Genomic DNA, 13627 nt, shown 5'->3' on the forward strand with positions numbered 1-13627 from the left:
CAACAAGAAAAGCCCAGAGTGAGCAGAAGGAAGGAGATAATAAAGATCAGAGCAGATATGAATAACATAGAGATCCCCCCCCCCCCCCCCCGCCAAAAAAAAAATCAATGAAATCAAGAGGTGGTTCTTTGAAAGTATAAACAAGATTGATGAGCCTCTAGCCAGGCTCACCAAGAAGCAAAGAGAAAGGAACCAAATAAACAAAACAAGAATTGAAAGAGGCAAAATAATAACAGACCCCACAGAAATACAAAGGGTTGTTAAAAAATACTATGAACAACACTATTCTAACAAACTAGAAAACCTGGAGGAAATGGTCATATTCCTAGAAAAATGCAACCTTCCAAAACTCAATAAGGAAGATTCTAAAAATCTCAATAGGCCAATAACTATGGAAGAAATTGAAGCGGTTATCAAAGAGCTTCCAGCAAACAAAAGCCCAGGGCCAGACAGCTTCACAGAGGAGTTTTACCAAACATTCAAGGAAGAAATAAAACCTATCCTCCTCAGACTATTCCAAAAATTAAAAAGGAAGGAACACTTCCAAGCTTGTTCGATGAAGCCAGCATCATCCTAAATACCAAAACCAGATAAACACAATACAATGAAAGAGAATTACAGGCCAATATCCCTCATGAAGTTAGATACCAAAACCCTCAACAAAATTCTAGCAAATTGGATCCAGCATCTAATCTAATAAAAGAGAAACATGCAAATTGACTGAACCTCTGCTATGCCCCAAGGCACGCCCACCAACCAATCAGAATGACTATATGCAAATTAATCCAACCAAAATGGTGGCGGGCAGCCACGGAGCTGGAGCAAGCAGGAGGTTTGGTTGCCCGGGCGATGGAGGAAGTCAAGCTTCCCTCCTGCCCTGGCCGGCTGTGGCCTCCGCTTAGGGCAACAAAGTTTCAATTACAGAAGATAAATAAATCCCAGATACCTGCTTCCAGCCAGCCTCCACTGGAAACTTGGGTGGCTGAGGGCTGTGGCCAGCCTGAAAACAACCATCAGCACCTCACCCAGGATGGCCACACCCTCATAGGGTGAGGGTCCCCACTGGGGGTCTTGGCCAGCCTACAAACAGCCATCAGCCCCTCGCCCAGACTGACCAGGCACCCCAGCAGGACCCCCAACCTGGAAGGGGGTGTGACCAGCCTGAAAATGGCCCTCAACCCCTCACCCAGGCTGGCCAGGCACCCCAGTGGGGATCCCCATCCTGAAGGAGCTGTGGCCAGCCTGAAAACAGCCATCAGCACCTCACCCAGGCTGGCAAGGCATCCCAGTGGGGAGCACGACCCAGAGGGACTGTGGCCAGCCTGAAAACAGCCATCAGCCCCTCACCCAGACTGGCCAGGCACCCCAGGAGGACCCCCCTCCCTGAAGGGGGTGTGGCCAGCCTGAAAACGGCCCTCAGCCCCTCACCCAGACTGGCCAGGTACCCCAGTGGGACCCCCAACCTGATCAGGGACACCCTTCAGGGCAAACCAGTTGGCCCCCACTCATGCACCAGGCCTCTATCCTATATAATAAAAGAGTAGGGGCGGGGGACGGGCCAGCACGTGCTGGAGATGGCGGAGGTGGCGAGTTCCCACAGCAGCCTGAGCAGCCCAGCTGAGGGCTTGGTGTGCAGCGATGGCGCGGCTGCCGGGGGAGAGCTGGGGGGTCTGGGTGCCGCTGTTCTTGCTGCTGCTGGCGGGGCCCACTGCCTGTGCCACCAGCCCCAGGGACAACAGAGTGGGGCCGGGAGGGCGGGGACCCCAAGGCCACGAGCAGGACGACGCGGGTGCCCACAAAGCGGTGCAGCACCATGACTCCTCCTACGGCACCTTCACGGGGGAGTTCTATGACCTGCGCTACCTGTCGGAGGAAGGTTACCCTTTCACTACTGCTATTCCTGTGGATCCATTTGCCAAAATCAAAGTGGGTGACTGTGGTAAAACTAAGGGATGCTTTAGATATGGGAAACCAAGGCTGCAATGCAGAGACCTGTGACTACTTCCTTAGCTACCAGATAATAGGGGCCAATGTGGAATTTGAGCTGAGTGTGGACACAGATAGCTGAGTAGCAGTTGGATTCTCTTCAGACAGGAAAATGGGTGGTGACCATGTCATGGCCTGCATCCATGATGGCAATGGCAGGATCCTCATACAGCATTTCTATAACGTAGGCCAGTGGGCAAAGGAGATCCAGAGGAATCCTGCCAGAGATGAAGAAGGAGTGAATGAGAACAATCAAGTCACCTGCAGATTTAAACGCCCTGTGAATGTTCCCAGAGATGAAACGATTGTCGACCTGCATTTGAGTTGGTATTATCTGTTTGCTTGGGGTCCAGCCATTCAGGGTAAGCTTGCATTTTGGCATCTGGATTAAACATTAGACACTGCAAAAAAATTTTTTAAAAATAAAATAAATAAAAGGGTAAGATGCAAATTGACCCTAACAGCAGAACAACTGGGAATGACTGGTCACTATGACACACACTGACCACCAGGAGGCAGACACTCAATGCAGAAGCTGCCTCCTGGTGGTCAGTGTGCTCCCACAGGGGGAGCTCTGCTCAGCTACAAGCCAAGCTGACGGCTGCCAGTACAGCAGTGGTGGCGGAAGCCTCTCCCGCCTCCTGAGCAGCGCTAAGGATGTCCGACTGCAGCTTAGGCCTGCTCCCCACTGGCAAGTGGACATCCCCCGAGGACTCCCAGGCTGCCAGAGGAATGTCTGACTGCCAGCTTAAGTCCAATCCCCCAGGGAGCAGGCTTAAGCCAGGAGGTGGTCATCCCCCGAGGGGTCCCAGACTGTGAGAGGGCACAGGCTGGGCTGAGGGACCCCCCCTGAGTGCACAAAATTTTGTGCACCAGGCCTCTAGTTACATTAGAAAGAGCATACACTATGACCAAGTAGGATTTATCCCAGAGGTACAAGGATGGTACAATATCCGCAAATCAATAAACGTGATACATCACATAACAAATTGAAAGATAAAAATCACATAGTATATCAATTGAAGAAGAAAAAGCATTTGACAAAACCCAACACCCTTTCTTGATAAAAACTCTCAGCAAGGTGGCAATACAAGGATCATACCTCAACATAATAAAAGCCATATATGACAAACCTACAGCCAGATCATACCCAATAGGCAAAACTAAAACCATTTCCCCTAAGAACAGGAACAAGACAGGGATGCGCCCTCTCACCACTCCTGTTCGACATAGTACTGGATATACTAACCATTGTGATCAGACAAGAAGAAGAAATAAAAGGTATCCAAATTGGTAATGAAGAAGTAAAACTGTCCTTATTCGCATAAGACATGATACTGTACATAGAAAATCCTAAAGACTCCACCAAAAATTATTAGACTTAATAAATGAATTCAGCAGTGTAGCAGGATACAAAATTAACACCAAAAAATCTATGGCATTTCTATACACCAATAATGAACTTACAGAAAGAGAGGCTAAAAAATCAACCACATTTACCATCACACCAAAAAAAATTAAGATACCTAGGAATAAACTTAACTAAGGAGGTAAAAGACCTATACACGGAAAACTACAGGACACTGAAAAAAGAGATAGAGGAAGACATAAACACGTGGAAGAACATACCGTGTTCATGTATTGGTAAAATCAACATCATCAAAATGTCCATACTACCCAAAGCAATCTATAGATTCAATGCACTCCCCATTAAAATACCAATGGCATATTTCACAGACCTAGAATGAACTTTCCAAAAATTCATCTGGAATAAAAGTAGACCCTGAATAGCTGCAGCGATCCTGAGAAAGAAGAACAAAGTAGGTGGGATTTCAATACCAGATATCAAGATGTATTACAAAGTCACTGTTCTCAAAACAGCTTAGTACTGGCACAAGAACAGACATATAGATCAATGGAATAAAATAGAGAACCCAGAAATTGACCCAAACCATTATGCTCAATTAATATTTGACAAAGGAGGCATGAACATACAATGGAGTCAAGACAACCTCTTCAATAAATGGCGTTGGAAAAATTGGATACATGCAAAAAAATGAAACTAGACCACTGACTTACACCATACACAAAAATAAACTCGAAATGGATAAAGGACTTAAACATAAGACAGGAAACCACAAAAATACAAGAGGAATCCAAAGGCAGCAAAATCTCAGACATATGCCAAAGCAACTTCTTCACTGATACAGCTCCTAGGGCAAGGGAAACTAAAGAGAAAATAAACAAATGGGACTACATAAAAATAAAAAGCTTTTGCACAGCAAAAGAAACCATCAACAAAACAACAAGAAAGTCCACTGCATGGGAAAACATATTTGCCAATGTTATCACCGATAAGGGTTTAATCTCCCACATTTACAGGGAACTCATACAACTGAACAAAAGGAAGATAAACAACCCAATCAAAAAATGGGCAACGTACCTAAATAGATACTTTTCGAAAGTAGACATAAGGAAGGCCAGGAGACATATGAAAACATGCTCAAAGTCACTAGTCATGGGAGAGATGCAAATCAAAATGACAATGCAGTACCATCTCATACCTGTCAGAATGGCTATCATCAACAAATCAACAAACGACAAGTGCTGGCAAGGATGTGGAAGAAAAGGAACCCTCATGCACTGCTGGTGGGAATGCAGACTGGTGTAGCCACTGTGGAGAACAATATGGAGTTTCCTCAAAAAACTAAAAATGGAACTCCCAGTGATCCCACTTTTAGGAATATATCCCAAGAAACTAGAAACACCAATTAGAAAGGATATATGTACCCCTATGTTCATAGCAACACAATTCACCAAAGCTAAGATTTGGAAACAGCCTAAGTGCCCATCATAGATGAGTGGATTAAAAAACTGTGGTACATCTACACAATGGAATACTACGCTGCGGTAAAAAAGGAGTTCTTAGTCATTTGCAACAGCATGGACGGAACTGGAGAGCGTTATGCTAAGTGAAATAAGCCAGTCAGAGAAATATAAATATCACATGATCTCACTCATTTAAGGAATATAATGAACAACATAATGTGATGAACAAAAATAGATCCAGAGACAGAGAAACATTGATAAGACCATCAAACTTCAGAGGGAAGGTAGGGGAGGGTGGGGGTAAGAGGAGAGATCAACCAAAGGACTTACATGATGCATATAGGCCTAACCAATGAACACAGACTACAAGGGGGTGAGGGCATGAGTGGGGGGATGGGGAGGTAATGTGGAGATAAGGATACATATGTAATATCTTAATCAATAAAGAATTTTTTAAAAAATTAAATGACAAAAAAAAGAATAAACTCAAAATGGATAAAAGGCTTAAATACAATTTGGGAAACCATAAAAATCCTAGAAGGAACAAACACACAGCAAAATCTCAGACATCTCTCATAGCAATATGGTTACAGATACATCTCCTAGGGCAAAGGAAACTAGGGAGAAAATAAACAAATGCAACTACATCAAAATAAAAAACTTCTGTACAACAAAAGAAACCATCATCAAAATGAAAAGGTAGCCCACTCTGGGAAAACATATTAGCCAATGATACATCTGGTAAGAGTTAATATCCAAAATATTTAAGGAAATCATACAACTTAACAAAAGGAAGAAAAACAATCCAATTAAAAAATGGGCAAAGGACCTAAGTGGACATACAAATGGCCAAGAGGCATATAAAAAATGCTCAAAGTCACTGATCATCAGAGAAATGCAAATTAAAATGACAATGAGGTATCGCCTCACACTTGTAAGAAGGGCTACCACCAACAAATCAGCATGGAGGGATCTAGAGTGTATCATGCTAAGTGAAATAAGCCAGTCAGAGAAAGACAAGTATCATATGATCTCACTCATATGTGAAATATAAGTAACAAAATAAACTTATGAACAGAGTGGAACCAGAGACATAGAAGCATGGAACAGAGTACAGAATCCTGGAGGGAAGGTGGGGGGTGGTGAGTAGGTGAGAAATAATCACCAATAACCTTGTATGCATATATTAATGGTCCATGGCCACAGGCAATGGGGTGGGGAGGGCCTGGGTTGGGGGGCGAGGTCTAGCTTGTGGTTGTCAATGGGGGTTGGGGTGAGAGGGACACATATGTAATAAACAATAAAAAATTATTTAAAAATATAATAATGAAATATAAAAAAGCCATCGAATTTTGGCTGTTGATTTTGTATCCTGCTACATTGTCAAATTCATTTATTACATCTAGTAGTTTTTCAGTGGACTCTAGGATTTTCTATGTACGGTATCATGTCATCTGCAAATAATGAGAATTTTACTTCCTCCTTGCCAGTTTGGATGCCTTTTACTTCTTGTCTATCGCTGTGGCTAGTACTTCCAGTAATATGTTGAAAAAGAATAATTAAAGCAGACATCCCTCTCTTACTGCTGTTCTTAGGGGGAATGGTTTTAGTTTTTGCCCATTGTATATGATGATCCCAATAGGTTTGTCATATATGGCCTCTATCATGTTGAGATATGATCCCTCTATTTTCACTTTGCTTAGAGTGTTTTTCAAAAATGGGTGTTGATATTATCGAATGCTTTTTTGGCGTCTATTGATATGATCATGTGATTTTTGTCTTTCAATTTGTTTATATGATGTATCAGGTTTATTGATTTTTGAATATTGTACCCTTTTATCCCTGGAATAAAAATCACTTGGTCATGGTGTATGATATTTTTAATATATTGCTCTATCTGATTTGCTAATATTTTGCTGAGAATTTTAGTACCTATATTCATCAGAAATATTGGCCTGTAATTCTCTTTCTTTGTAGAGGCTTTCTCTGGTTTTGGAATTAGGATAATCCTGGCCTCATAAAAAAATCTTGGAAGTGTTCCTTCCTGTTGGATTTTTTTGAATAGTTTGAGGAGGATAGGTGTAAGTTCTTCTTTGAATGTTTAGTAAAACTCCCGGTCTTTTGTTTGCTGAAAGTTTTTTTTATTACTGCTTCTATTTTATCAGTTGTTATTGGCCTATTAAGGTTTTCTGATTCTTCCTGATTCAGTTTTGGGAGATTGTATTTTTCTAGGAATTTGTTCATCTAATCCGCATTGCCCAGCTTGTTGGCATATAGTTGTTCACAGTATTTTCTAACAATCCTTCGTATTTCTGTGGTGTCAGTGGTTACTTCTCCACTTTCATTTCTGATTTTATTCATTTGGGTCCTCTCTCTTTGTTTCTTGATGAGTCTTGCTAATGGTTCATCAATCTTGTTTATTCTTTAAAAAATAAACTCTTGGTTTCATTTATTTATTTATTTATTTATTTATTTATTTATTTATTTATTTTAGTTTCTATGTCATTTATTTCAGCTGTAATATTATTTCCTTCCTCCTATTTTTCTTTGGGCTTTTCTTGTTGTTCTCTTTCTAGTTTTTTTAAGTCATTAGTAGCTTATTATTAATTTTTCTAGGTTTTTTTTTTTTTTTTTTTGTGGTAGGCTTATAGTGCTATGAACTTCCCTCTCAGACTGCCTTTGCTGTGTCCCAGAGATTTGGGTTTGTTGTGTGTTCATTTTCATTTGTGTCCTGGAAGTTTTTTATTTCTTTCTTGATCTCACTGGTAACCCATTCATGATTTAATAACATCCTATTTAACCTCCATGAGTTTGAATGTGTTTGGGTGTTTTTACTGTAGCTGATTTATAATTTTATTCCACTGTGATCTGTGAAGATGCTTGATAGGATTTCAGTTTTCTTGAATTTAGAGATTTATTTTGTGTCCTAAAGTGTGATCTATCTTTTGTGAATAATTCATTTGCACTTGAGAAGAATGTATATTCTGCACATTTTGGATGAAATGTTCTATAAATATCAATTAAATCCATCTGATCCAGTGTTTCCTTTAGAGTCACTGTTTCCTTGTTAATTTTTTGTCTGGAAGATCCACCCAGTGAAGTAAGAGAGCTTTTAAAGTCCCCTACTATGATTGGATTGTTGTTGATCTTTCCATTAAAGTCCTCTCGAAGTTTTTTTTTTATATATTTAGGTGCTCCTATACTGGGTGCATATATGTTTACCAGAATTATATCCTGTTGTTGGATCAATTCCTTTAGTATTATGTAGTGACCTTTGATGTCTTTTGTGATGGCCTTCATTTTAAAGTCTTTTTTTTTTTTTTATCAGATATGAGTATTGTCACTCCAATTTTTTTTCTTTTCCATTTGCATGAAAAATTTTTTTCATCCCTTCATTCTCATCCTATGTGAGTCTTTTATTCTAAGGTGGGTCTCTTGTAGACAGCATATAATTGGGTCATGTTTTTGTATCTATTCAGCTACCCTATGTCTTTTGAATGGAGCATTTAATATATTTGAATTTAAGGTTATTATTGATAGGTACTGATTTATTTCTATTTAATTCTGTATGCCTAGGTTTCTCTCTCTATTTCTTCTTCTCATTACCTCATTTCCTTTAGCATTTCTTATAATGCTGGTTTGGTGGTGATGTACTCCTTTAGACTTTTTTGTCTGGTAAGTTATTTATTTCACTGTCTATTTTGAATGATAGCCTTACTGGATATAATAATCTTCGATTCAGATCCTTGCTTTCCATTACCTTGAGTACTTCACACCATTCTCTTCTGGCCTGTAGAGTTTCAGATGAAAAATCAGATACCCTTTGTAATACTTTAAGCAATAAATTAAAAAAGAAAAAAAAGAAAAAAAAAAGAAAAATCAGGTGTCAGCCCTATGGGAACTCCTTTTAGGTAATAGTTTGTTTTACTCTTGCTACTTTTAAGATTCTCTCTTTATCTTTAATTTTTGGCATTTTCATTAGAATGTGACTGGGTGTGGGCCTGTTTGGGTTCATCATACTTGAGACTCTCTGTGCCTTCTGAGCTTGAGTGATTTTTCCTTTACAAAATTAGGGGAGTTTTCTGCCATTATTTCTTCAAACACATTCTCTGTCCCTTTCTCCCTTTCTGCCTCTTCTGGCACACCTGCTACTCAATTATTGTTATATTTTATGTTGTCCTCCTGCTTATTAATATTTTTTTTCTTTTTGGTGGTCTGATTGAGTGATTTTTTAAACCCTGTCTTCCAATTCACTGATTGAATCCTCAACTTTCCCTAATCTGCTGTGTATTCCTTCCAATGTATTCTTTATTTGTGCTATGTCATTCTTTATGTTTTCATAGTTACTATATCTCTTCTCATGCTGTTGAGCATCTTTACCGTCATTATTCTGAACTCTATATCATATATTTCTTATCTCCATTTCATTCATCTCTTCTTCTGGAGAATTCTCTTGCTCTATCATTTGGGGATATTTTCTTTATCTCTTCATTTTTGCTGCCTGTTTGGATTTGTGACCATGTATTAGGTAGATCCTCTATGTTTCTCAACCTCTAATTCAGGACAGTGTAAAATGCTCTTTCTGACTATTTAGATCAGGCAAAGATTCAAAGTTTCCAGAGATTGCCTCTGCCCACAGACTGACAGGAGTCTGACTTGAATTGTCCCAGGCAATCTAACTCAGGTGTGGTGAGAGTTTTATTCATCAGTTGCTTCTGAGTGAAGGCTAAGTATTATTTTTAGCCTCTTAAATGGCCTCAATGCAAGGTCTTTGCTGATAGGGTGGGTCAAGTCTCTTCTCCCCAGGAAGGCAACTGTCTGTGTGGGAAAGATATCTTCCACTGTGTGAGGGAATGACTTAGCACAGGAAACCCAGGGTGTCTGCCTTCTGAGCTCTAACCCCTGAGTCCCTAATCCTGGTTTCTGCTCACAGTGCTCCCTCCCTCTGCTGAAGCACAAGGTGGGTGTATCCACAGAGAATTTTTTGCATTGACCCTTTATTTTTTATTTTTTAATCCTCACCCAAGGATATTTTTCCATTGATTTTTTTTAGAGAAAGTGGAAGAGAGAGGGAAAGACAGAGAGAAACATTGAAGTGAGAGAAACACATCGTTTAGTTGCCTCCTGCACACTCCCTGACCAGGGCCCGAGCTGGGAAGGAGCCTGCAACCAAGGTGAGTGCCTTTGCCTGGAATCAAACCTGGGACTCTTCAGTCTGCAGACCAACGCTCTATCCACTGAGTCAAACCAGCTAGGGCTGCTTTGGGTTTTTAAGAGTGTGCCTGAATTTCCAGCCATCACTCTCAGGCAGACAGCAACCCTGATGCTTTTCATAGCCAGATATTGCCAGGGCTGACCAGCAGACTCTGAACAATGGATAAATGATTACTCTAACACACGTTTCTGTGAAAGAGAGGGCTAAGGAACTACGTGGATGTCGCCACCAAGTAGGCCTGTTCGCCTGCCTCCTTTGGCTTTTATTGTTATAACAGCTTGAACAAAAATTAATCTTTCGATACAATCAGCAGGGTAAGCATCCTTGAGAAAGCTCATGCTTCTACAAGGTTGGGTCTTTAAAGTCTAAACATAGAGATTCCAGCAAAACACCCAGGGGATTGAACTTGTTTGGAAAAGTCAAGGTAGGGTCTGCCACCTTCTTTTGGCAAGGTCCACCCCAGAGGCGCCTGACCTTTTGGAGAATCCTCCTTTCAGACATTTCAACCAAGTCCCGTGCTTCCCCACAAGATGTTATGTGGGTACCCTTCTCTGTGCTGGTGCTCTCTGCTGGGGAGCCCAGCTTGGGGATTAGATCCCAGAGTTCTCAGTGGGAACCCCCCACAGATGAGATATCTCTCCTGATCTTCAGTTGCTGTGTATGGGCTCCCAGGAAGCCCTTTCATGTCTCCATCCCTCCTACAAGTCTCTACTTTCAGTCCTCAGATATCAGGGTTTTCTCCAGAGAGTCTTCTGTTGATTATTCAGGAAGTTTTTCTGTATTTTAATTGTAAGTCCACTTTGGTCCTGGTATCATATCCCTGCAGCATCCACTACTCCACTGCCATTTTTAATCTCCCTGATTGATTTTTTAATATAGGCCATATGATTGAGACTGCTAAATTCACTTATTAGTTCATTATTTATTATTTTGTATGTTTGGATTCTATGGAGTTTTACATAGGTAAAATTATGTCATCTGTGAATAATAATAGTTTTATTCTTTTTTTAGTATGTATGTTTTACTTCTTTTTCTAGCTTTACTTCTGTGACTAGAATTTCTGATGTGATATAAAAGTTGTGACAATCATTAAAATATTTATCCACATTTTTTTTCTCATGCTAGTCCTCTATGTCCTCTCCTGTAGATCCTGGCTTCTAGATAATATAATTTCTCTTCAGTCTAAAGAACTTCTGTATTTGTTAGGGTACTAACCTGCGGAAGACAAATCCTCTCAACCTTTTTTCTCTCTGATACTATCTTTATTTCAGCTTCATTTTTGAAGGCTATCTTACAGAATATAAATTATAGGCTGGTATTTTTTTCTTTCAGCATTTTAAAGAAGGTTTTCTATTCTTTCTAACTTTTATTGTTTGTGATAAGAAGGCAGAGATTATTTTTATCATTGATCTGTTTGTAGTTGTCACTTTTATTTGTTTATTTTTAAGATATTCTTTTCAATTTTGGCTTATCATAATTTGACTATGTATTTAGGTGGATATTTCTTTGTTTATACTCCACTTAGAGTTTTCTGTTTCTTCGATGGCTTTCATTAATTTTGGAAAATTCTCATTCATTATCTCTTCAAATATTTCTTCTTCCTCATTCTCAGCTCGCTTCTCTTGTGATAGCAATTATATATATGTTAGGTCATTTGATTTTGTCCCATAGATCTCAAATTCTCTATACCATTGTTTTCATTTTGTTGTTCTCTTATATTCTCTCTCTCTCTCTCTCTCTCACTCTCTCTCTCACTGTTTTTGTTAGGCAATTTCTACTGAATCATCTTTAAGTTCACCACTTCTTTTCTCTGCTCTTTTCACTTGCTAATAAGCCCATTGAATGGATTATTAATTTTTTATATCATATATTTTATTTATAGCATTTTCATTTTATCTTTTTAACACTTTTTTTCAAATACAGTTGACCTACAATATTATATTAGTTACTGGTGTACAACATAGTGATTAAATATTTATATAATGTATACAGTTAATACCTGATAAGTCTGATACCATACATATTTGTTACAATATTATTTCTATACTAGAGGCCCGGTGCACAAAATTCATGCACTGGGGAGGGGGTCCTCTCAGCCCAGCCTGCACCCTCTCCAATCCAGAACCTCTTGGGGGATGTCTGACTGCCAATTTAGGCCCAATTCCAGGGATCGGGTCTAAACTGGCAATCGGACATCCCTTTCACAATCCTGGACTCCTAATCGCTCACCTGCCTGCCTGCTGGGTTGCCCCTAACTGCCTCCCTCCCAGCCTGATTGCCTTTCGCTGACTCTGCATGCTGGCCTTGTCACCCCTTACTGCCCCCCTGCTGGCCTGGATGCCCCCAACTGCTCCCCTTGCCAGCCTAGTCACTCCTCACTGCTGCCCCTGCCAGCCTAATTGTCCCCAACTTTCCCCCCTGCTGGCCTGGTTGCCCCCAACTGCACCCCCCCCCTGCCAGCCTGGTCACCCTTAACTGCCCCCCCCACCAGCCTGGTTACCTCTTACTGACCCCCCTGCCAGCCTGGCCCCCCTCAACTGCCCCCCTGCTGTCCTAGTCACCCCTCACGGCACCCTGACCACCTAGTTGCCCCATGCAGCTTGCTGTTCAGTCATTTGGTCATCCCTCACTAACCCCCTTGCCGGCTTGGTTTTAGGCAGCCATCTTGTGAGGGTGTGAGGGTTAATTTGCATATTACCTCTTTATTATATAGGATTCTATGCTGTACTTTATATCCCCATGACTGTTTTTATAACTGGCAATGTGTGCATTTTGATCTCTTCCTTTTTTAACCCATCCCCTCAAGCCCCCTCCCATCTGGCAACCATCCAAATGCTCTCTGTATCTATGAGTTTGTTCTTGTTTTGTTTATTTTTTATTTTGTTCTTAAATTCCACATATAAGTAAAATCATATGATATTGGTCTTTCTCTTTCTGACTTATTTCACTTACCATACTAGGCTCTACAACCATTAATGTTGTCACAAATGGCAAGATTGTATTTTTTTTGTGATTGATTAATATCCCACTATATATTTGTAACACATATTCTTTATCCATTTGTTTATCAATGCTAATTTAGGTTGCTTCAATATCTTAGCTATTGTAAATAATGTGTCAATAAGCATTGAAGTACATTTATTCAAAATTCCTCTTCTTTTTTTTCTTAGTCGCCTCATCTTTTTCACCCAGTCCCCCCAACCCCCTTCCTTCTAACAGCTATCAGTCCATTATCTGTATCTATGAGTCTGTTTCTATTTTCTTTGTTTGTTTATTTTGTCTTATTCTTTTATTTCTGATTTTATTAACTTGTGTCCTCTCTCTTTTTTTCTTGATGAATCTGTTTAAAGGTTTATTGATCTTGTTTATCAATTCTTTTCTCTGCTCTCTCCACATGCCAATAAGCCCATTGAATGGATTGTTTATTTTTTGTAACATATATTTTATTTATAGCATTTTCATTTTACTTTTAACACTTTTTCAAATACAGTTGACATATGATATTATATTAGTTTCAGGTGTACAACATAGTGATTAAATATTTATATAATGTATAAAGTTAATTCCCAATAAGATCAATGAAACAAAGAACCAGAT

The 13627-nt window shown here is 40.0% G+C and overlaps 1 pseudogene across 1 annotated transcript; it reads left to right on the forward strand.

Moving 5' to 3' along the window:
• Positions 1 to 1614: 1614 nt before the first annotated feature.
• On the forward strand, positions 1615 to 2377 carry LOC308515425 (DOMON domain-containing protein FRRS1L-like; annotated as a pseudogene). Its single transcript has one exon. The product of its transcript is annotated as a DOMON domain-containing protein FRRS1L-like (transcript).
• Positions 2378 to 13627: the final 11250 nt, after the last annotated feature.

This window comes from Myotis nattereri (genome assembly GCF_964212035.1).
Source record: "Myotis nattereri genome assembly, chromosome: 3".
Taxonomy (NCBI): Eukaryota; Metazoa; Chordata; class Mammalia; order Chiroptera; family Vespertilionidae; genus Myotis; species Myotis nattereri.